This window comes from Emydura macquarii, unplaced genomic scaffold, assembly GCF_026122565.2.
Source record: "Emydura macquarii macquarii isolate MOO-44397 ecotype Brisbane River unplaced genomic scaffold, CSIRO-AGI_Emac_v2 contig_561, whole genome shotgun sequence".
Lineage (NCBI taxonomy): Eukaryota > Metazoa > Chordata > Testudines > Chelidae > Emydura > Emydura macquarii.
Genome location: NW_027130698.1, coordinates 14566311 through 14592387, shown reverse-complemented (window position 1 = coordinate 14592387; position 26077 = coordinate 14566311).

Below are 26077 nucleotides of genomic sequence, written 5' to 3'. Positions count from 1 at the left end.
TTGCACACCGATTTGCGTCAACCGAACTTTGTAATGTAAACATTGTCTAAGTAATAGTTGGATCTTGGCTGGATCTTCCGCAGATGCACGTTAGTACGGTGCCATTGAGTTTACTGATTTATCTTTACTCTCTGTTATTTAATACCTTCTTAAAAGCATGAAAAACAGTTGTTTTTTTTACCATCTTAGCATTTTTCTGTTAAATATTGTTTTTGTTTTTATTCCCCATTTCCTTTTTTTCATAAGCATTAGAAATGTCACCAGTGATGCAATTATTGATGCTAATGTTGTTACCTTGTGCTTCCTCTGCTGGTAGGATGACTGCTTCTATACTATCTGAAAAACTATAGTACAGAGTCAGGGGCCAATAGCGTCTCTATCCTTACACAATATATTTCTTATCAACAGAAGGATGGATTTAATAAAATCCTGGGTGTTTAGAGTCTGGGTGATATTCTCCTGTCTACCTCAGATTATTACAGCATTGAGGTGGGTTTTACTTAGTCTCTGTTTGCTTGATTCAACATCCACTAAAGTCAATAGGAGTCTTTTTAAAAAATTTTCAGTGAACTTTGTATCAGGTCCTAAATTACTTGGAAATGTTCAAGACTAATGAAAATAGAGAGAGGTTCAAGAAGCCAGAATAATTTGTGTTTAGAGTTTCTTGTTCTTTACTTAAGAACCAATTTCACATGCTTGTTTTTTTTATTAGGAGCTTATTCTTCACTAGAATTTTGCCATTGACTTCAGTGGAAGCAAGAGCTGCCCCCCCTCCAGATATTTAACAGGCTTATCTTAATTTACATTATAGTTTATATTTTGTTAAAAGATGTATAAGAGAAGAACAGTAAATATCTGGCACCAGACACCTGCTATCTACAGTGTGACCTCTGGTTTTTCTTGACAATTTTCCAGACAAAAAAAACACTAGTTTAAAAGTGTTCAGTGCAGAATCTGGTCCTGAGTTCTCAGAATTAATAAGCCCCTTTTAGCCACCTTCAACAAAAACTCTGAAGCAGTAGCTGATTTGCACGTGTTTTAAAGTGGAAAGAGCAACAGAGATTCTGCAACATTACAGAAACTGAAGCTTCGTATATTGTTACAAGGCCGCTCCTTCTCCCCTCTGCAGTTAAAGCAAAACCTATACTTAAAATCGTAGGGCACTTAAAATGAGACTGGGAGACAAACTCTTGCCAGTAAAGATGAATATGCTTCCACCTCTTCTAAACTTTAACTGGTGGTACAGCTTTTATCATTTCCTTATGTATAAAATTTGTAAGGAAAAAAGTATCTTGGAGATAGTTATTTTTGCTTTAAACAACTGGGAAGATTGCTGAGGAGACTTCTGTTGCTTAAGAATTTGTGTGGGTGTTTTTTATCTCTTTGTTTCAGGAATTTTAGGTTGGTTATTTTCATTTGCAAGATGTATTCTTTTGGTCTTCTATGTAAGCCGTGGTGTTACAGATAAAACGGATTATGTGTTATCCCGATGTTTTTGGTGAATTCTAAAATCAAAGAGCAATAAGAATGTTTTGCAACTTTAAAAATATATAGAAAACATGGAGTTTTAAGATATGAGATAAGGGTATAATAGGGGTAAAATACTTATAAAATATAGTGTCATATTACAAATTGCATGCCATGGTCCTAGTAAAAATTATTGACCACATTCCTAGGTCCAGCTTCAATGAGTTTGCACGCATGTAATCAGAGAGAATTTGGCCTTTGATTTCTAGGAAATATGCATCATTGTGACATGGAAAAGTGTTCATAGATTTTCTATACTACAACTCGTACATTATCATTTCAGATAGTAAGTTTCAAAGGCATCAGCACAGTTTGAACTTCTCTTTGCTCAGTTGTGACAGCTTCTGTATCCCCCTTCACTTCTCTGACAATGGAGTTTGTGCCTCATCCTGCATTGCCATCTGCACCTGGAACACCCTGCTTAAGCTATGCCACAAGACACCATCCTCTCCTCTTTCGAATCCCTCCTGTAGACCCAGTTCTGTCATAATGCCTGTGGAGCGAGCCAGCTAATTAGGGGTAGATAGACTGGGGGTAGATGATACATGCAAATAAGCACAGGAAGCCCAAAGTGGAAGTAACAATAGGTCTGTCAGTCATAAACACAACCACTTTGCTCTCATACTGAATCAATTCCCATTAATAATGAATTAATTAATGTAATTAATTGTTAATAATAATCATAGAAAAATTATATTGTATAATTAATTAATTAATTAAACCCAACCACTGTGCTCTTATGCTGAATCCATTCCCACCCTTTTTGTCTTTCATACAGTAAATAATTCAGACCTGTAGAACATCCAGCAAGTTTTGGGTTCTTCTGAAAAAACTAATAATAATAATAATAATAATACTGAGACAAGGGTTATACCTCGCTGTTCTATGTAAATGGTTGGGTTTATTTTTACATGCAAATGTCTCTGTAATTCCATACAGTTCCAATTTATTGCATTTATCTTCACTATTCTGTAGCTGGCCATTGATTACATTAGTCTCTTGGCTAAAAGAAATTGCCAAATTCTGCTCTGTTACATCTGTGCAACACCAGTAATTGTAGGCTCCAGTCAAGCAAAACACTTAAGCATTAGCGTCATGTTAAGTAATTGGGTAGGCCCATTTGAAATCATCGGGACTTCTCACACACTCGAAGTTAAGCACGTGTTTAAGTACTGTGTTGGATAAGAGCTTGCACTGATGTCTTTGACAGTAGCGTTTGGCCCAAACTACAGTATAAGTTTACTACTTGATAGGCCTTCTGGAGGGAACCGTATCCTTTACTTGCAGAGGTTGGACTCTTTTAAATGTCTTCCTCCGTCTCTGATTTGTACGATCCTTTGCTGAGGACCTGTCTTTTAACTGGAATATTCTGTAAATTCTCAGATAAAATGCTGTTTTAAAAAAAATAGGTGGAAACTTGTTCATGGCCTACGTGATGTCTAACAGCACAGGAAGGGTACAGATTCAGGATAAATACATGATAGGCTGCTTAAAAAAAACGTATCTTGGGGTAGCTTATAGGTGCCCTTGCACAAGTGTAGAAGGGTGGGGTGGGAAAGAGGGAACAGGAAGTATTTCCCTCCCTCCATATGTCCATACAGGAGACAGCCAGAATTGGGGTGCTCATGTGATCATGTACGTCATCTATTGACCCAGAAGTATCACCTCTAGAGTAAATGTGTAATTCAGACTTCACCGACCATTCTGTTCTTTTGGCCTCTGTCCAGAGATTGCCAGTAAAGGGGCTGGTTCGTACCAGTTGTCCACTGGGAACAGGATCAAAACCCACCAGCAATTTTCTCATAGGGCACCAAACTAGCCATTAGCTGGAAATGGCTTTGTGCCCTTATTGACCTAGGCTGTATTCGAGCTGGTGACCTAAAAGTGAAAGGCTCTGTCGCCCGTTGCAAACTTTTTGAACCATCTGTCCTCTTTCAGTGAGCTTCCTTCCAAACGTCTACCACACTCCATAAATGTCAGACCTTTTTTTTTCTTTCTTTAGAAGACACTCATTCTAAGGAAATGGCGCTTTCATTTTTTTAGCATGTAAATTTGACATCCTTAGTTTTGTAAAAGTCAGCATTGATCCCCAAATCTGCAGAGCATGCCCCACATTTAAAACCTGTTGTCCAGGTCCAACAAACTACGAGTAAAATCCATGGAAATGATACACTGACAGTAGCAGCAGCTTCTTTGAACACAAGAATAAAGCAAACTTCCATTTCCGTAACATAACACAGTAATGTCATAACCTCAAGAACTCCACCTTCCCTTTCAAGAGGTTAGAAAGTGGGACTCTGGACAAAGAAAAACAGTCTCAGGTGGGGTTTTCCATGTATCATTTTGACTATATTTTAAACATTCAAATGTCAATGCTTAATCATAGGGAAGACGTGATTCTTATCTAGCTACATGTAGCTTCCAGTATAAAAAAATTGAACCCGTGCCATTTCCTGTCGGAGAGAACTTAAACACAAGGGTGACAAGGGCACATCTATTTTGGATCCCTATTTAAAAGCCTCCCGATATCATAGAAATCAACTGGCACAAACAGAGGACTTTGAATTTCTTTCATGGCAGTGGCAAATTACGTATATCAATGAAACACATACTTAGTGAAGCGGAAGTGAACACCAATAACGCTTCAATCAGCCTTGGCATATGTATACATTACTCTGTTTGATCTCATAGGATGCTGTATTTAGATAATATAATATGCTCTGGTTATCTTTCTAGAAATTGGAGGGATGTAAGAGATATCTACTTTCACAAGATAAAATTAGCACCTCTTTATTTTCAGATAAACATTTTTTTCTTTTCAGGAAAACATTGATTACAGTTACAAAGCATGCCAGTAGATATTAGCTTATCCGTTTTGGTTTAATTTCTATTTATAATAAAAAGGAAATAACATTGGTATTACATAGGGCAACTGTGAAAAGTCTGCACCACTTGGATGTAGGAATAACTAACGATATTCATACAATATGTGGTGGTGGTGTAGCCATGTTGGTCCCAGGATATTAGAGAGACAAGCTGGGTGAGGTAATATCTTTTACTGGACCAACTTGTGTTGGTGAGAGAGACAAGCTTTTCAAGTTGTGTAAGCTTGCGTCTTGCACCAACAGAAGTTGGTCCAACAAAAGATACTACCTCACCCACCTTGTCTCTCTTCTGTTCATACAGTTCCCTTCATAAGGACTGACAATTGCTATCTTCCAAATTTCAAAAAAAACACAGGTATTCAATTGAAATACAGAAATATGCCTTAGTCCATACAGTTCTGTTTCCCCATTGTGACCTCTGATCACACCACCAATGTAGTTTCTTGAAACTTGTTCTGGGCTCCAGGCACAAAATATGTACCTGGATTTTGGACGCCTTAATGTTCAAGGGAGGGTTGTTGAGGCCCTACTGGTCCAAGGTTTTGGTCAGGGCCGATCTATAGTTTAGATTATTTGCAAACCTTCTAGTGCAAATGGCCATGTATGTTATATAGATTGCATCTGAAGGTGTATGTATACAGAAAAACCAGGTGACTTTAGAGCAACATGCTATGAAAGTCTTTTTGCTAGGTCAACATGTAGACTATATCAGCACTGGAAATATATTTCTGTGCTTATGTAAAGATAGATTGTCGTTTTCCCAAGTGGATTGCTTGTCAGACTTCTCACCACTTTAGAGATTTGAACAATACATAATTCTGTATGATCTGATCCCATCATAAGGTTGTTAGTGTAATTAAATGCACTAAATTCAAAACAACATGGTAAGAAACTGCTAATGTGTGCTTGTTTGTTTGCGATACGGTTTTACATCACACTGTATAGATTACCCCCTAGTCTCTACTGACAGAAAGTACTAGTCCTTTAAATACAGTGCATATGACTGACAAATATGGGGGGCAAAACCTTTAACTTGTAAAATTGATCTTGTGTTCACATTGCACTTATGAAATGAAACCATGTGATAAGATGTCATCCTTTTAAATAATATGGGAGGCTGCACTTCTCAGAATAAGATTCTATAGTGTCCTCCAACGCAAGACTCTCCAAGGTAATAAACTGACAAAACAGGAGTGAAACTATGTAATTTCAAGACAGTTTAACAACTTATGCTTTTTTTTCTCGAATGTCCGTTGTTTCCTGTCCTGCTAATTGTCTCTATTCTTTTGGCTGTGTCGGCTGGCTGCTATAACACAAATATATCCATGGCTTGAAATAAATCTATTGTATGATCGGCATGAATTCTTTTAGCTTTCTTAGTTTGACTGTATATATCGGTGATGCAGTAGAATATTCCAAAAGAAAGTGGAAGTCACCATCCTATGGCAAGAAAGTTAGGGGCTGGTAGATTTTCAGATGAGATGAACACCCACCAGTTTCGGGTTGCCAACTTTCTAATTTCTGAAAACTGGACACTGTAACAGGAGCGCTGGAACCTCCCCTCCTGCCCCTGGCTCCGCCTCTTTCACTAGGCCCCACCCCACTTTCTCCTCTCTCCTCCTCCCCCCATCGCTCGGTGCTCACCCCGCTCTCCTTTCCTTGTTGCTGGATCCTCCCCACCTCCCTTAGCTGGCCTCCCTCTGCTCCAGGCTGGGACGGGAGCTGCATCCCCTGACTCGGAACCTGCCTGCCCACGAGATGCAGGTAGGAGGCAGCCCTGGCTGAGCAGGAACTGGTGCAGGTTAATGACCTGGCACCTCCCTCCTTGCCCGCCCAGTAACTGGACTTTTGGTGTCCGGGTCAGTACATCTGATCAGACACAGTACAGGTTCCCTTTGGACCGGACTTTCCAATTGAAAATCATACACCTGCCGACCCTACCCCCCTTTCCTAGTTTGGTTCCCCCCAAAATGCTCAGCCTCTCCCATTGTTCCCAGTGGGGAGCAGCAGGGGACTCTTGGCTGCTCTAACTGGGAGCTCCTGAGCACTTTTGGAAACGTGGCAACTTTACTTAGGTGCCTAAATGGGAGCTGATCTCTCTTGATACCCTGGCCTCTGTGGAGGGTTCTGAGTGCCATGGAAAATCTGGTGCTAGATTTCTGTAGCATCTTTGCATAGTTGTGAGAAAATCTTAACACACAGCTAAGGGTGGCAGGAGGGGAAATGGAGGTATACAGGGATATATAGCGGGATATGTAGCGGGAGAGCACTGTTATAGTGAAATCGAAGAGAAGGTGAAATTCAAAAAACTCCTGCCCGGGGACTCGGCAGGATAAAAATCCCATTTCCCAGCCTATGGGTAGGCTGCATGACTGCAACACTAGCCTTCTGTTGTGGCTGCTCAGCAGTAAGCAGAGCATTAGCAACCACTGTCCACTTAGTCCCTGTGCGAGGGTTTTCAGCCACTAGCGACCACGCATGCATGTGGTGGCCCCTCCCTTGGCACCCATTGCCCTGTCCCAATGCTCCCCACCAATATTCTGCCTCTAAAGTCCTCCGCCTGCTCAGTTTTGCTCACCAATGTCAGAAAAACAGAATGATTTTCAACTGAAATCCAACATGTGCCCAAATGTCACTGTGAATATTTTACCCAGCACTTACCATGAAACGGCCTTTATACTGGAGTAGCACGGAAGTCCCAAATTGTTTCATTATATAATAGTATAAAGGCAGTGCAAAACATTTAACTAATGGTACAGGCCCTGAGTTTCTAAGAAAGTTATGTTTGTGATGATATTCTACATAGCATGGAATAACAATATTTGCTGATGCATATTATTAATGAGCTCAGGGACATGATGTGGTTCCCCCACCCCGCAATGAGAGAGACCGTCTGTCTTCTATGTCTAAATTGTTTCCATTTATTACAGCCTTCAAATTGCAATTCCTGGTAAATTTCAGTTTCGAGCAAAGATCTGTATGTTTCATCCTTCATTCACTGTAATGGGGGCCGCTATATGTATATATTTTAAAAGGCAGAGCTGGAGCGCCTTGAATAAAGCCATGTAAAACAAGCCTTATAAAAGTTGCAGAACTCAGTCACACTGAAGTCAAAGTGAATGTAATAAGAGAAACTTACAACTGTAAGAGTGTTTTTGTGCATTTGCAATCATGGCCTTTGTATTCCCCAAAGAGCTCAGATTTCACTGCAGAAGAAGCCAGACAGTTCAGTAGTTTGAGCAGGGAGGGACCACTGATGCAATTAGCTGCAAAAGTCCAACTTGGGGGTTTTCTCATTAACCTGTCATGTCAAATGCTCTATGATAAGATGGTGAAAATCTGGGGGGAAAAAGTTCATTCTGCAAAGCAAACAAACACAAAGTCACTTGATTTTACTAATTATCTTAGCCTGTGGCTCTTTCAGCCATATTTTTTCTCTTCAGTGGTATGAACTGACAAGATAAGATAGGAGCTGGTATTTTCTAAACTCTCCTAGCTGACAGCGCATATACCGATAATACAAGGATTCATTCTCAAGAATGCACAGATGATTAATTGATGTATTTAACGTTAGAATAATCACTCATCAGATTCGTGAAATTTGTATTGAATTAGCTTTGCTGCCCCTTTTCAGAACTCCTGTTCTAGACGCAACCGAGACATTAAAAATGCAGTTTGATATGCAGCACCATTACAAATTAAGGGCTTTATCCAAAGCCTGTTGACACCAGGGGAGGGTCTAGGTATGCGTGATTCCTGCTTCAGTGCAGGAGGCTGGTTTGGATGATCTCTCGAGGGTCTCTTCCAGCCCTGCATTTCTGTGAGGGCTTCCCAGTGGCTTCAGTGGTCTTTGGATGAGGCCGGATAGCTTTTTACATAGTCCAATATTCAATAGGAATGTCAATATATCCTTATAATCAATGATTCTCCACTGAGTGGAACTGTTTCCAATCTGTAGGAATAATGACGTGTGCCTGGCTGGTTCCCCAGGTTGTTGAAATAGCTTCAATTTTGCTTGTGCTAATGCTGATGGGGAAGGTCCTTCCTAGCTTTATTGTATTATAAGGTCATTGTGTATTTCATAGCAATGAATACTAATAATATTTGGATTTTCTCAAGTGCCTTTAATGCCAGGATCTAAAAGTGCCTTAAAAACATTGTGAAAGAAACTGAGCCTCACAAACCGGCCTCGAAGCAAGCAATTATTATTATCCTCATGCTTCAGAGGAAGAAACTGAGTCACCAAGAGATTAAGTGACATGCCAAGGGTCACACACTAAATTAGTGGTATAAATATTTAAGCTAAACACTTCAAGTATCTTAAAATGGCTAGGTGGATTTTTTTTAAAAAATGATAAAATATCTAAATTGATGTTCCAGCATCCCCTCTTCCCTTATAAGGTGTTGTCTATAAATAAGTTGTATGTAATGAAAATACTTTTTATAAAGGGGAACAATACACAAATTACAGGAGTCAGCTGCTATTGTTATCATTAAAGACATAAAATTGGAATGTTAACTTCCAATATCAAATTTTAACCAGAACCCTATAAAATGTATTAAGTCAGAATATACTAGATCCATAAAGCTGGTTTCAGCAACATGTTGCAGCTGGCGCTGTGTATTTATAGGTTTAAAAAAAAAAATCTGGAAAGAGTAGAAAACATTTTTAAACAGCAAATTTGTCAATGTTTTTCCTCACTGCAAAATCCGACTATGGGCCAGCACTGGTTTAGATTAGCCATGTCCTGTTCAATTTGACAGTAGCGACGTGAACCTGCAACGCCTGAATCTGAAGCAAAGATAGGACCTAACTAGCAGGAATTCAGGGAATGTTTTTCCTCGGACCCTATTGAAGTACATATTGTTGGGATTGTGTCTGCAATGACAGCCTTAACACTTCCCAGAGCGGAGGAACCCAATGCAGGAATGGCATTGCCCACCCTGAAAGTGAGAAGGTAAAGTTTATTTTTGTATTTTTCGTCTCCTTTCTCTTTCTCACTCTCCCATATACAGAATGTAGCAAGACCACCAAGCGTGGCCCATTTTTTTTTCACTATGATGTACAATTCACATTTGTTAATAAAAAAAAAAAAAAAAAATCTGCCTGAGGTCATCCACCTAGATTTTTTTTAAACAGGAAACGGGTTTCAGATGTTTATATGTTAAAAAGTAAGGCTGCTAATCTGCCTGCCCATTTAACAGGCATCGGCAACTGTCAAATCCTTTCTCTTTACATTATCAGCTTTCAATTTGAGTTACGTATTTGCTTGATGTTTCAAATCAACAAAATAATGGATAAAATGAAATAACCCGTTTCCTTCCAGATTTGGTTGCACTACCCAAAGCTGAAGTGTCTGTACTTTTACTCCAGCATTTTAACGGAAAAATTGCAAGATTATACTGATTGTTTAATTGAAATGGACAGGCAAGTTTTTAAAAAATGCACTGTATGTTCATTGACAGTAACGCAGCTAACGCACAGTGTTTACATACATGTATATAAAATGTGCGTGGGTGACTATAGAATACTCAGTTACAATCTTAACTCTGTAATGACTTTCTTTCTATATATTGAATGCCCATACATCTAATAGGACAAATCCTTATTATAGATATAGAAGTCCATAATCTTCAGATAATGCTGTCCACTTTTTCCAGCTTGTTACCCACACATCAAAAAAGGCGTTTATCATCGTTTTTTGTGGTGTAAATAACTTTACATGTAAGGGTTCTGATTTTTTTTAATGTATATGAGCCGTCAGGGTTTTGCCTCATTTCCATAATTTCTTCACTGAGAATGATAAAGAAATAGATGAAAATACTTTGTTTCCCGTTAGTGTGACATATCAATTATACACCAATCTGAGCCAACAAGTTTGTAACTATGGTTGTAGTCTGGGGGACCGAATAACAATCCCTCTAGTGGGATTTTAAATACAGGAGAATAAATTTGATCTGTTTAATGAGCAAGAATCAGATAAACAAACTGACTCTAATAAGATGTCAGATCTCCTGGTTTTCAGTCCTTTTGCAGACAAAACTCTCGTGGAATCCTATAGAACTTCATGGGAGTGAGGACTAAAGGATTGGGCCAAAAGTCGATTAAAATGTATTCTTTTTTGGAATGCTGTTTAAAAAATGTATTAAATGTTAATGGTATTTTGTAGTATAAGCTTTTATGTTGTAGACATTTATATGGGGGAAACGACTTTTATTTTGAAGGAAAGCAAAGATACACAAATGTGCTCTGATGATAACACAGACAGCTACCCCCCAAGATATTTCTGCTTCTGGAAAAATACAAAAATCATTCAGATAGTAAAAAGAATAATATATTCAATTAGTTACAAAAACACCGAGCAATGAACTTTAGATGCTACACAGGCCATTAAAAAGCAAATATAACCCATAATGAAAATTCCATGGGAAATATACACAATTTAAAAAAAAAAAAAGCATCAAACAGAATAAAACAACGAGAATCCTCTGGCACCTTAAAGACTAACAAATTTATTTGGGCATAAGCTTTTGTGGGCAGAAACCGATTGTTTCGCTGAAAACAGACTAACACGGCTACCCCTCTGGAACTCAGCAAACAGAATGACATTAAAAATGTAATGTGCATGAAGATGAGAAGGTTTTAAGTTATGGGTGGTATTCATAATCTGTTTCATTAGGTTACATGCATACCTTGTGGATGTAACACCTAATATATGTAAAATGCACACAACCTTAAAAAAGGGGGGTCAGTATATATTATATAAACTATTGTTATTGGTGGTTGGGTTTGTTGGAAAAGACATTGAGATGATGATCAGGAAAGGTGTTTGTTCCATTTTGAAGGTAAAGATCTATTGTTTATGTTGTAATTGAAAGACTCACACCAAAACAAAGTGACCTGACACACAGTTCTTAGAACAGATAACTTCCTCTAATCAAAAATATGTACTTCGGGAATTTTACTAATATGGCCAATCAATTATCTTACATTTTAAAAGCCCAAAATCTGTATTTGGCCAGCAAGTAAAAAATGTCGTCTTAGCACATCACTGTTTACAAATATGGAAGCTCACTGATGGCTACTAATATATTGTGACAATGTGTAAACCAAATGCCGTGATGTTTTCCAAGCGAACACCTGGAAGGTGTAAATCAAAAATATTGTAAACATTTCAGACGTGAACATCTGAGAGGCACGCTAGTTTGCTGAGCACACAGCCCATCTTGCTAGGAAATCTAAATCAATAAATCAGAGGATGAACCTTACATTAATAAACAATTCTCTTATGAAAAAGAGATATTCTCTACCTCTAAGGCTTAAAAGCAGATCATTCTTTATTGTGGCAAAGGAAGGTAACGTTGGTTCGTTTAAATAATACTTTAAAAAGTCAAAGGAGGCCTATTGCAACAATACATTTTTTTCCAAATTGCTGTTTCAGTTACATTCTCAAAATAAAATGCCTCTTGTTTTGTACCTTTGCCTAAAGCAGAAACAAATGTCCATGTGCTCTAAATATTTCAGCCAGTTTTTTAAAATAATCTTTTCTTTGACAATGTAATAAAATAAATAAGTTTAAGTGGAAGAGGAGAGGGGGAGAGAGAAAGATGCATTGACTTTTTCCCCTATGCATTTAACTATCAATAAAATGAATAGGCTATATTTTTATTATGTAATTTGAAACTAAATTTAACATTGCAGACTGTAATATAACATTGCAGGTCGTAATACAACAAAGTAGGGAGAAGAAGACATTTGGGGGAAGAACAGATTGTTGGAAGAACATTACAATGTGGAAGGATCACAGGGTCAGGTCAGATAATTATGCTATACTTTTAAAAACTTGGTCTTTCCCTTGTAATTATCTGAGTCGAATGAAAGAAGCGCCTATTAAAATGCTATCTTCTGGAAAGCGTCATAGAGACATGAGGTTGGGTGAAATGTAAACATTATAAAAACACCCCTCAATAAAGATTTTATTGCTTTACATTTCTGTACATTTTATTGTTGGTAAAGAGAAAAGAAGCTACAGCAATTTATAGTAAGAACTTTTCCCCTTTCTTCCCTGCATAATAAAAAATAAAAATCACTCATTCCCTAAAAACTAAATTCTGCTCACAGTGGAATTACTTCAGATTTAGACAAGTGCAGAGAGCAGGATTTGGTAGTGTAAAGAATAAATTGATCACTGATTGCAACAGTGTATTACATGTTATGAATATGTACTGTCCCTATGATATGAGACATATGATGAGAATTGTGCATTATGAAATAAGACTAATTTTATTTGATTCCAGGAATTAATACCAATTGTCCATTCAGTAAATGGATGTTTTAAAATATGTACCGAAAATTTAGCATGGATGTATGCTTCCTGTACAGATATTTATAGCTTCTGATTTAATCTAGTAAAGAACAACAAAACAAAAAATTAAATAGGCTATAGGCGTAAATGTTTAAATATTTACATTTTAAATATATACACTGCCAGATGCCATTAGTAAGAAGAAAAATAATTTGGGAAATCATAACCCTTCTTTTTCCCTCACATTTATTAAAATAATAAACACATATCTGAGTTTAGTATGCCCTGAAGATTAACAGGGCTCAATTGAAGGTGAGTTTGTGTTTTCTTACAAAGAGCATGCCCAGCCTATTTGCTCACTCATGTAATCCCTCTAAAATTAAGTAAGGGTTGCAAGATTGGACATAGTGTCAGAAACAAGGATTATGGAACTGATGCTTCATCTGTTGGGTTAGTGGACGTAATTTCTTTTAAACAACAATAAATTGTTGTTCGCTCCAGAATTATAAGATTCTCGAAAATGTAATTTATTGAATTGGGTTGGTATAGGCAGTTCCCCAAGTATGTGAAAGGAGTAGGTCACTGATGATGTTAACTTCCCATTTTATGACATCAAAAAAACTACAAATAAATGCTGGTAATTTCTCACTCATGTTTTGCAGAGGGAATGTGGTTAGTTTATATTTCCTGAAATAAACATCTTGAAGATCCCACTTACTATAAATTTAATTCCCCCAAAAGAGGAGTAACGGGAGAATGACCCATTAAAATCAATTATATAATCTAATTACGCGATTCCTCAAACATCAACCACACCGTTCTTTAGGCCATACTGGAAAGTCCAGATGATTGCATGTAATCGGTTAAAGTGTCAGACGTATGAGTAAGTAGGCGGGATATGAAGTAATAGGTCAGACAAATTCCTTAAACCCTACAGAGTTGATCTCCCTACAGAGGACATCATCTGCAAGGACATTATGGGACATTATGCAGGTGTTGAGTGCTTTCAGCTTCCACTGACTTATATTTGTGTGGGTTGTTTCTTTTTTTGTTTCTTTGTTGACTTTTTACAAACCTATAGATACAAGGAGAGCTTTTAGAACTTCACCTTAGTGAGCAGAGCAAAAACAAATACATATCAGGGCACAAGATTTTCAAAACTTACTAGTAATTTTAGGTGTCTCCATTTATTTCAGATACCCTTACTGGAGTCTGATTTTCCAATGGCAAGGGCTCAACATTTTCTGAAGTTAGGCACCCCAAATCACTTTTGAAAATCTTGGACTAGCTGTGCAGTGGTACATGTGCATTTAGTTAGTTTAACTGCATGTGCTAATGTGAAATTGACCATGCAAATGCACTCTATTAACCGTTTGAATGCACAATTATCTGATTTGCTTGCACAATCATGGCATCTGTACACGCATATTAAGCAAGCAGTTGAAATAATTTTTGGTGGGCCTTTGGAGGCTTTCTGAAAATCTGCCCAATGAGTTTTCTTAATAATGACAGGTTTGTAAGAAAACAATATTTGCTGACAGATGTGATCGATTTATGCATTAACCTGCTCTTCCAATACGCATCTGTGGAAGGTCATGGAGTCTTGCTTCTTTCTCATTCATTGCCTGCTCTGCTCACTGTGGTGAATTTCTCAAGTGTCTGTAGGGCCCAAAAGTTTTAACTTCCTGGCCTATTTTTTTCCTGTTTTCTGATCAGAAAAAGCAATTGAATTATTTTTCTTTTGTTTTAGACTTACTTTATTTGAAAAAACAAGGTAGAAATGGTGAATGAGGCTTCAGTCTTACAAGACCCTTTGAGCCAGATTCTTATCTGCCCTGAGTTTTCACTGCTGAGCAGAGGTAGGGAGCAAAAGAAGGAGCCTGGTTCTAAATCACCCTTCGTCTCCCTTGATCCTGGGCTGCCTAAGAGGTCCTTTCATGATCAAAGTGATGTGTGTGTCAAAGTGCTCAGCTGAATCAGGGCCCTGCTTCTTATTTCTCTGTGTTCAATTATTTCTTGCTAGCGATTTATTAAAATAGTATAGGCAAGCAGTGATGAAACAGTACATTCGTAATTCTGCGGATTACTGATCACAGAAACATGTTCAAGCATTAAACTATTTGTATGCAGTATTATTCATAGACTACTATACGGTCTTCATATTTTAACTAGTCAAAATCAATTGAAAAGCTGAAAAAGAAAAATCCGCAAGCCAGCATAATCCTTCTTGCTGTTGAAGGAACATGAAACAGCATTTAGAGCAGGAGAGAGTCTATCACTGCCACTGGAACAGACGTGTCTGAAGTCTCACATCACTTTCCACTCTGTGAAAACACGACAGTGAGCCTCCCAATCATCGGTGCTGGAATGAGGCGTGCAAGGGGGGGAGGCAGCTGCACCCCCAGGCTTGAAGTGGTTTCCATTATACAGGGTTTATAGTTTGGTTCAATGGCTCTCAGCACCCCCACTATAAAAACTGTTCTAGCACCACTGCTTCCAGTACTCTTCCTGTGTAGCAGTATGATATTAACGGATAAATATTTGTAAAGCGGGTTGAGATCCTCTGACGGAAGAGTCTATGTAAGTGCAAAGTATTATCAGTATTATTACAGAAATCCAGTAAAAACAAATACTGGTTTTGTTATACAGTCTCTTTATAATTGCAATTCAGATTTGATACTGTTGCCACTAGCAGCCATTTGGGCAAAGTTTTAAACACGACAACATGCAGTGCTCAACTTCATTGCTCGATCCCTTTGCTTTCAGCTGCTTCTCTTTCCTCATCCATCTGTTTGTTGTCTATAGGGACGGCAAGTTCTCTGGGGAAGGGCCAGGTCTACTTATTTGTCTGCAAAATGCCTCGTACAGCATTACACACTGTCGATATAATATAGTTTGAATGTGAAAATGTCAGAAATGTAACATTCGGTAATTGTGAGCAAAACTCTAGAAAGCACTTAAAAATGGTATTAGTGCTGAAAACACGGCATTGCATAACAACGTATCTGTGTGGTGACGAGTTCCCTAGAAATACCTTAGGCCAGGCTTGTCTATACAGACCGTTAGTCTGTGGCCATCTGAGGGGTAAATCTAACCCCCACTAACCCACGGTGGACGAACTGTCCATGTAGACCCTGAAGCTGTACACCACAAATTCTCGAGTGTGCTTTGATCTACTCTCTTTGAAATGAGAGTCGGTGAAAGCACACTAGGGAACTTGTAGTGCATGGCAGAAGGGTCCACACGGACAGTTAGGATTAGTGCGAGGTAGGTTTACACACTAGCTTGCTGTGAACTAAGTGTTTCTGTAGGTGAACTCTTAGAAAGTGTGCTGTATTTAATAAGAAAAGCTGTATTCTAGAAAGAATGCCATAGATTACCTACTTTTAGCAACAAAGGGGGCTTGGTCCTGTCCCATAAAGTCAGTGGCAGAACTCATAAGAATGGCCATATGGCATCAGACACCTGAACAGTCCAAGTGTTTTTAATCTCTCCTTGTATAGAAGTTATTCTATATCCCTAATAATTTTTGTTGCCCTTTTCTCTACCTTTTCCAGTTCTAATATATCTTTTTTGAGATGCGGTGACCAGAACTACAGGCATTATTTAAGAAGTGGGCATACCATGGGTTAATATATTGGCATTGTGATTTTTTTTTATATTATCTATCCCCATAAACTTGAGTAGGAAGAGCATTTGGCCCTTGGTATTTAGCGTACATATAGTATATTATGCAGGCAGCTGTACAGCCTCTGTTGATCTAATTGATTTTTGGTGAATATGTTCTTCAATCAACATGCAGTGAGCTGAATTCTGCTCTCTTAAACCCAACCAACTGCAGTGACTTAAGTGGTGTGTAACTATGCAGAAACTGGGTTTTCAAAAAGTCCTAACTCCATATGTCATTCATCCTAACTAGGTGTTTGAAGTGTTACTCTACAAAGGGTGTGGGGGGACTCTGTGTTTTTACAGGCATAGCTCAAACAGTTTAAAATGACTTTTGTCCCTGTATTTTTCTGTCTGAATGCCACAGACTTTGTAACTAAAATTGAGGTGAAGGGTAGAGAAATTTGCAATGGTTCAGCATTAAATATTGAGGGTGAAATCCTGGCTCTATTAAAGTTAATGGCAAAACTCCCATTCACTTCAATAGGGCTAGGATTTCACCTTGTGTTAGAGTTTTTTGAAGTGTGAAAAGCTATGACTGGGACCTAAAGGAAGAAAATCAGCTGGACCCTGGACATACTATCATTTACTTTAAAGTGCATTTTTGTTTGAGTTTCTGTTTTGCCAGAAAGACAGATGAAATAAATAAATATTGGGCCCTGTAATTTGAATAACAGTTTAACACAGGGGTTCCCAACCTTTTACTCAGCGTGACCTCATTTAAATGGTCACTGAAAATTTTTGGCGACCCGAGCAGACAAGTCATGGCATTGCAATGCTTATGGTATTCATATTTTTCATTTAAAATAATTTTAATGTTTTTAAATAAAAAATACAACATTGAATACAAAGCCTAAAATAGCTATTAAATCCATTTATCTGACATTTATTACTTTTGCTTTAACTGTGGATTATATTTATTGTGCGGTCATACTGTTAAACAACCCTAGATTTTATGGTTGCTAAATTGAGACTTAAAAGTGTGTAATCCTCAAATTATAAAGGAATCTAGGAATCCATTACAATTATTGCTATGTTTGCTTAATACAACTGCCTCTAAACTGCCACTAAAAATGAAGCAAAAAGAAATGATAATATCATAACATTTTCTTTTAACAAGAAAAGTATTACTATTAAATACCTGAACTAGTGTGACACCTGGGTCTGAGTTTCCCAACACCATTTGTTAAAGTCTGGTTTAGTGGCAGAGATTGCACACCTGCAGCTCTGTAGTAATGTCCAAAGTAAAGCGATAACGCGACTTGATGGAAACTAGGGCACTGAATCCTGCTTCACAGAAGTAAGTTGTGACAAGGGGCACGAGTATCTTGAGGGCATGTGTCGACAGAGCTGGATAGTCTGTTTCCACATTGAACCAGAAGTCAACTATGGCTAGTTGAGAAAATAAAGATGGTAAACTCCAATCGCAGGACAGTTCGATGAGGAAATGTTCAACTTCATTTGATGGCAGATTCATCACATCAGGTTGACACAGCAATGGGCTATGCACCCAGTCCATTATGGATGTGTCTGGGATGTCTGCAAAGAATGTCCCAAATCACTCCTCAAGTTGTTGAAGACGGGCAGTCATCGCTTGTGTAGGAGTCGCAATTCTGCTGTTCTCAGCCAGGAAAGAGGACAGCCGAGGGAAGGACTCATAGTTCCTCTAGATGAGGTTTTGTCCCCAGAGAGGGATTTTTTTTCACAGATCAGTTGATATGGTCGCTTGGCATGAGACTGCGTGTATTTTTGCACTGAAGACTGGCGTTTAGATAGTTTAGCTTTATAGAGATGTCACGCAGGTATGCCAACAGACACACCTGGTCATGATCAGAAAGAAAGTTCACAAATTCTTGTTTGTTCCATTCAACCATGTATGGACGTATCTCATCCCTGAGTTCAAAAAATCTTGCAAAGACTTTTCCTTGTGACAGCCACCGAACCCCAGTGGGGAACAGCAGAGCATCAAGCTGAGACCCCATTTCATTCCACAACTGGGCAAAGAGACGAGTGTGTAATGGTCGAGCCTTAATGAAATTCACAATTGAAGTGACATTTTGTAAAACATCGCTCAATTCCTTACTGACTTCCTTTGATGCCAACTGTTCTCTGTGGATGAGGTAGTGTGTCCATACTGCAGCAGGAGCAAAATTATTTACTATGGCATGCAAGCCTGCTTTGCACCCAGCCACACTAAAAATCCCACCATTTTATCCCAAGCGATTTTTTTCTCCTGCATGTAATCCTGGAGCACATCAAACATTTCTTGCGCCATTTTGTTTTTGTGGAGAAGCTTGCAAAAAAGTATATCCTCAGAAATGTCTCCTTCCCAGATGTAGCTCCTGTGGGCTGTGAAATGTGTATCATGTCTCTCAGTGCTTACATTGACCTGAAGAGTAAATGCCTCTGTTTGCTGCAGGCATTTCGTCAGATTGCCTTCTTGATTCACAGCAATTGCTTTTACCCTGTGCTTGACCACAGTATTAGAGAGCGGTATTGTTCATTTGCTGCATTTTCCCCAAGCATAATTCTGACCACGTCAATTGCAGAAGGCAACACTAACATTTCTCCAGTTGTGTGAGGTTTCTTGCACTGAGCAATGCGATAACTCATTTCAAACAAGGCTCCCTGGGACTGCACCGACACAGACATAGCAGTCTTGAAAAGGAGTTGTCTTCACAGAAATTAATATTCATGTTGTTCAAAAAATGACCTTAGCTTTCCTTCATGTTCCTCATGTTGTGAACTCAGGTGACATTTAAGTTTATTTGGTTTCATGCTCTCTGCAGACAAAACAGCCTGGCACAAAACACACTGTGGCCTTTCTTCCCCTTTCACCTCCGTTCTTGTAGATCCAAACTCAATGAAGGATTCGTCAAACTTACGCTTTCGTGTCTTGTATTCATTTTGGTTCCCTGTCTCATCTTTGTCATTAATTTTACTGCTCGAGCCTGCGACAGAAACTTTTCGGAGAAAAGCATCCATGTTGAATTTCTCTGGGGTATATAACGTATTTCACTTAACTAGTATCAACATTCTACTTTTATGTCAACTTCCTGTAACGTACAGGTCTTGCATCAGAACTGCAACTGTCATGAGTGAAGAAATAATTGCCATGCGCGAGTTGCATATTTATAAACAGAAAGGGTATTCATTAAACAATAATCAGATTTATAAGGGGTATTGTACGTTTATTGAAAACATTTGTTGAATAGACAGATTAGCCGTTATGCTGATAGTACATCAATTACTTGCCAAGTGAAAAAATTAAAACTTGAATGACACTGTCGAGCGTCTTTGCAACCCCATTTTTTATCGTTACGACCCCAAATGGGGTCGCAATCCCCAGGTTGGAAACTGCTAGTTTAGCAGAATTTCTTATGTGGCTTCTGAATTCCACAGAAAATGGTTTGAGAGAGAGAGAGAGAGGCCCATTCTTCAAAGGCAGTTAGTCTCCTGACTCTCATTGATTTCCTTCTGTGGGGGCCCTGATATGAACTTTTGTGGCTGTCTTATGCAATGTCTGTGCCAAGGGAATCTCTTCCGACCGGTCACAGGACTTGCAGGGTTCCTTTACACAGCTCCAGTCCTCTTACCTGGTGTAAAGGGGCTGGAATGGGTCTGAGGCTTTTGCCCCATAACTTCCTGTGGTTATATCTACAATTGTTCCAAGATACAGTTTCATTGTGGAGTTTCCTTACTATGTTTTAACAGGCAGGTATTGCCTTTTTTTTTTAGGGACAAACCCTGTCTCACTTACTTCCCTGGGATTTGCCTGGGTTATAAATCAGGAAAGAATGGAACCTTTGTCCTCAATATTCAACACTCAATGATAAGGCTTATCAAAAATATATTTAATTCTTTTTAAAAACAGAATTAAAAATAAGTTTTTCCTGAGATTTTGATTTTTTTTTTTTTTGGCAGAAATTCAATGGCTGAAATATTCTGACCACAAACCATAGTTCTGTGTATTCAGGTTTTCCTATGGAAAAATTGAAATTTTCTGCAGAAAGCTGACATTTTTTGCAGCTCCCCCCCCCATGTTTTGTTGATAACTCAATTTTCTATCAAAAAGCAGTTTTAATGCAAACATTTTCCATCAGCTTACCACCGCACATGTTAGGCTTGATTGTCTTTTCTTTCCCAGCAGTGTAAATTGGAAGTAATCCCACTGACACCACTGGACTTAATAGCCAGATTAAACCTGGTATAAATGAGAGCGGAATCAGATCAATTGAATCTCTGATATTAGTTACATGCATTTGTTTCTCACTGAATCTGTATAAGGACAGCACATAATGAAACACATATTCTAGGTTCCATAGAAGCATCTAATCTTTCAGCACCTGTTAAGAATGGCTCTGCTAACAGATCTGTTAAAGATTTGATAAAGGGGTGTGTGTTGGAAATATCATGCACACTAATTTTGACACTGTTTTCCTAACAAATGGCTCTCGCCCCCTGTTGTGCTATGTCAAAAAATACAAAGTATTGTATTAATTCTGGTGTATTTCCAATCAAAACCTAAGCTCATTTAGAAATGAGATTGCTACAGTAGTTCTAGGATCGTCTCCCTTCAGCGCAAAGCTGACACTTGGCACAGTGAGCTTCAACCAGATCTCAAGCGTAACAGATGGTAGTTTAGTGGCAAGGAAAATGTGTTTATGCAGAAAGACAGGGGCCCGGGGGCCAAGAATGGCAGCGGAGGTGAAATTATGGCCCTGTTGAAGTCAATGGCAAAATTCCCATTGATGTCACTGGGGCTGGAATTTTAACCCAGGTGAGGAAGTAGTAAATGCTGGCATACTAGTATAAGGTGCTTTTGGAAATACAGCTGGGAGAAGAAAGGGGAGGAGCTGAGAGAGAGTGGCTCAGATGATGGAATGGTTGTGTGGTTATGTATATTCATATTTAATAGCTATTATTTTAGAAATACCAAAGACATAATGTATGTGATTATATCCAAAGTGTCTGTCAACCCCAGAGAACCTTACGGAGTTGTCCATCTGGAGCCAGTGTCTCTCTACAATTTGAGAAATGCTTCATCATATTTTAAAGTTACTTTCAACAGCAGGGCCGAGCGTTACAGGTAATTTTTAGCACCTACTCAGTCATCTCATTTGAGCATGCCTGCAGTCTGTCAGTATTGCCAGGTCCCTTGGCATGCACTGCGGTAACCACTTTAGCTAATTTCTAAGGAATGACCTCAGGCAAATGCCTGTGGTAGTTGAAAGATGGTTGGAAGCAGAAATGTTTGTCAGCTAAAGAAAAAGAGTGTGCATAATTAATGAATAGCATTTCTTTCACGGCCGGGCCACGGTCTTTCTGAGGCAGTATGTGTTTTGAGTGAAATTCAGTCAAGTGCAAGCTGGCTTGTGGCAGAATTAAAATGTGTCTGACTTTGAAGCTACCCGTGGAATTCAAATGTAGGGCATGAGAAATTCTTTGGTTTTGACCATCCGAGGCCTGCGAACAATCTGTCGAGTTCCAACTTGGCATTAATTTATTCAGCAAAAGGTTCAGGAGGCTGCTTTGCGCTGGGGTCTCAGGCATTGCCGGGAAAACGCCTTTGGGGTGTATGTCTTTTGCCATGCCACGTGCTGGCTAAGTCAAATCATAGTTCTATCAATCCTAAACAAGTGGACTCTGTTTAAATGGAGGCTTTTGCAGGAAATGACTTACTAGCACTCTGGCATCCGAAACAACCCATAAAATAGGATTGCTTTGGGTAGGAATGTTTAAAATGCCAGGTGCCAAATGGGTGATACGTGGGGCTTCAATTTAATAGTGGTGCTGCACACATCAGATGCATGAGTCATGAGCCAGTTGTTGAGGTTGCTGGACTACACAGTCTTGCAGCAAAAGACCAGGAAAACCAGAGCAGCAACTGAAGCATCAGGCGGAGGTGGTGACCCTGTGGTCTTCAGAACTAGAGCTTAGGTGGGAAACGGTTTTCCAGTCCTGAAAAGCGTCTGAAAATTCTGAAAATTTTTCACCTCCCAAATGGGGACAAAATGTCAAAATCTTGAAAAGTTTTGCAAACACCATTTGGATCAATTGAAATATTTTGGTGCAATTATTCCAAAATCTTTTTTTTTCCAAGAATGTTTTGAATCAAGAAATTTGTTGAAACGGACCCTGTTTCGCAAAAAGTTTCCGTTTCAATGAATCAACATTAAAAAACCCTAGTTGCAAAGTTCCCAACCAGCTCTATTCAGAACTTGTATGGTAGATGGCCCTTTGGCACCTCTGCCCACTGGCTTCGTCCAAAAGAGGAACAAATGGATGAGACAAGACAAGAGGGAAGGCTCAGAATCTCCCAGGTCTGTCTGGTCCTATTCCTCTTTCCTTTCCACTTGGAGCAGAAGTTCAAGGGGTTTTGATTTGTTTTCCTACGGCTGATTGTATTAGGTTTTTAGAGATTGGAGTGAAACAAAACCCTTCCTTTAGAGTGTTCTAATCATTCTGACAAGACGCAAAAGTAATATAATTGCTGATTTCTACTGTCTTACCGGGGCAGTGGACATCCATGTAATATCTCTAGATTTTATATACAGAGAAGAAAGGGACCAAAATGATTTACTCCCAATGTGAAATCTTTTCTGTGCAATATAAATATGCCCTTAGAAGAAAATTCTTATCCCTTTAACAATAGGTGATGTCCAAACTTTACAAGGTTCAGAATCAGAGTTCATTTAAGTGCTAAGATGCACACTAGAACTGTCTAAACCTGCAAAACTAGTCAGGAAGTCTCACGGGAGCGGCCTTGCTTGTGTGAGATCTAATAATTCTTGCTTCTGATTGGGCCAGGTGAACCATCGCAGTCCTTCTCATCCAAGCTGGAATGTGGACAGGTGGGTGAAAATAAAAATGAAGGAAAATAAATTATCCAAACCTTCTCTTGCCACATTCACATTGTTCTTAAAAAGTCATTTCTGCCGCCTTGTCTCTGAGAATTGAGAGGGAAGAAAGGTAACTAGACACAGTTGTAAAAAGAGTGAGAAGAGCAAAGAAGAGTCAGAATAATCAAGATGTACATGACTTTGAGTAACTGAATTTACCATTGTCCTTCCTCTCTCCGTCCTCCTCTACCCACTTGTTTATTATTGAACATCATTTGTCACGTCATGTTAAACTGGTATGGTGGCTTTCTTGTGCCAGGACCAGGTACGGTATTGTGAGGCACCTAGTATATTTCTGAGTGCTAAACATAATAAGTGATATGTGTAGAATTTAGAAAAAGGCCAGACACAAATCTCTGGAGATTGGAGATGTTTGGAAGTTTAGATCTGGACTTTGTGGCTGGCCCTGCCTTTATAAAGGGCGGTACAAAATCAGGTGAATATACCTGACCTTCGAAAAAATTCAAATCAGGAACTTACTTTTGCAACTCCAGACCTCTCTGCATAAAAAAAGGCTGTGTTTGAATTTTGGGCACAAGTTGGAATTTTTTTCTGATTTGAACCAGTTTGCCAGTCTAATGTGAGCTTAACTGTTCGTGTTATAGTAGCTTCCTCCACAATGTGTTAGGTGCTATTTATACATAGAGCAAGACAGTCCTTGCCTCTAAGAGCTTAAAATCTCAGAAGACAAGAGACAAATGGACAGAGGAGGAGAGGGATAAAATCGACAATAATTTTTTTTAAAACTAGGGTTGAGTTTAAAAACTCTCAATACCTTGAACTTCTAAACAACATAACCATCATTAGCACAGTCAGCGTTTAATTTATTCACGTTAGTTGGCTAGCCCATCTGACTGCTCTAGAATTTCCGGGATGCTGTCCCTGGAATATATCGTTTTCCGATTAAAAACTTTAAGTAGGAGTCCACTGTAACATACCGAACAAATGAGTATTTTTGTAGGGTGATGTGAATATTTTCCTTTCCATGTGCTACAGCAGTCACATTACGCCAGTGTGGCAGGGCCACCTTAAAGACATCACATCCAATATGTTTTATATGTGTCAAATGCAAGTGGTTTTCTTCCTTCCTCCACTGCCTTCTTGGATTTCCAAATTATATAGATCTTGGGCAAATACACATTTCAATAGGGCCTGAAATGAACATTGGTTGCACATCTCAAGTCCAATAGATGGTGAACTGAGATCTGAGAAGATACGTGAAGGCACCGTAATAGTAAACATTGTGGGACATTTAAAGAAGCCATAAACTCTAAATCTTCAACAGACCTTAGCTAGCAATCATAATGCTTGTTTGCACTGGTGATTACATGGACTGCTAAAATTGGGGCTAGATGGCCCAGTGGTTAGGTTACACTTGGGAAATCAATTGACTACCTGTGTGACCTGGGGCAAGTCACATAGTCTCATTTTGTTTCAGTTCCCATCTGTAAAATGGGAATAATACTTCCCTATCTCACAGGGGTATTATGAGGATAAATACATTAAAAGCTCGAGAGGTGCTTGGAGTAAGTACCTTAGATAGGGTTTTGCACTACTGCTGCTTTCTATAAGAGACAGAGAAAGCCTTGATTTCACTGTATGAAACTTGACATAGGCTCCTCACATCACAACTTGATTTGTGTACACTAGGAATTCGCACCGGTGGCTGCCCGCTGCTGTCTGAAATCAGGACCAGTCCCTAGCAGAGATGGGGCCTCCAGCAGTTAGTGCTCCGTTATCTTTGTTTACAGGCATGGTGATGCATTGACAGCATTGTTTGACCTGAAACAGGGGCTTGCACGTGAAAATAATGTCATACTCATTAATGACGACATCCTTCAGCCCACATATAGAGAGAGAGTTTAAGGCAGATGTTGTGTAACCTCTTCAGACTGGAATACTAAAGAATTTCTAATACTAAATGTGCCAAAGTCAAAGTACTGCTGAAACAAAATTGCTGTAAAACTACAATAACTGCAATAAATCTCTTAAGTGCTGGGTGAATCTTCGAAAAATGACCACCCAGGATGAGCAAGTTCTGACAGCTACTTTGTTTGGACCTTATCTCTCTGGCACACTTTCACACTGTATTAAGTAGTACCGGTCTCTTCTATTGCCCGAAGGGTAGTGCTCCATGACCAGGTAGGTGTTTTACAGAGTTGTCTTGATGTTTCAATTAAGGTACTGACATTAAAAGGAGAAGAATCAGGTTGCTGTGCTTCATGAGGGATCTCAGGACAGTGAGACTCACCCTGTTGTTATATGTTGTTATATGTACTCTACTCTAATCTATATATTAGATTCAGATTTCATCTGGGAGATTGGATCCTAATTGGAGAGAATGGTGAATTGGGCCCTGATCACCCCCTCTCATGGTAAGACCTCTTGGAGTGGGTTGTGGAGTAGGAAATCTTTAGGGTAAGGATCCAACCTCTGAGACAATGCAACCCTCTGCAGAAAATGTTCCAGTCTGTGCACCCAAACCTTCTGGATCCCTGTGTCTTTACAGCTTCTGGTTACTGTGTTCCCTCTCTTCCAACGCCCTGACTGCATGTCTCCAATCCATGACACTTTTACCAAGGATTTTTTTCCAAATGTCATTCTTGCAGTGATATTAGTGAGGCACCCTTATTACAAAGTACTTCCCAAAGTTGTGTAACATTTAAAACCATCGTACGTAGATGGATCCAACCTCAAAGTAGAGACGTGAACGTGAACTTCCTTCAGGTGAGAGGGTGATAATCCTGGGGGTTGGTTCTGGCTCATTTCTCATTACACATGCCCTCCATTG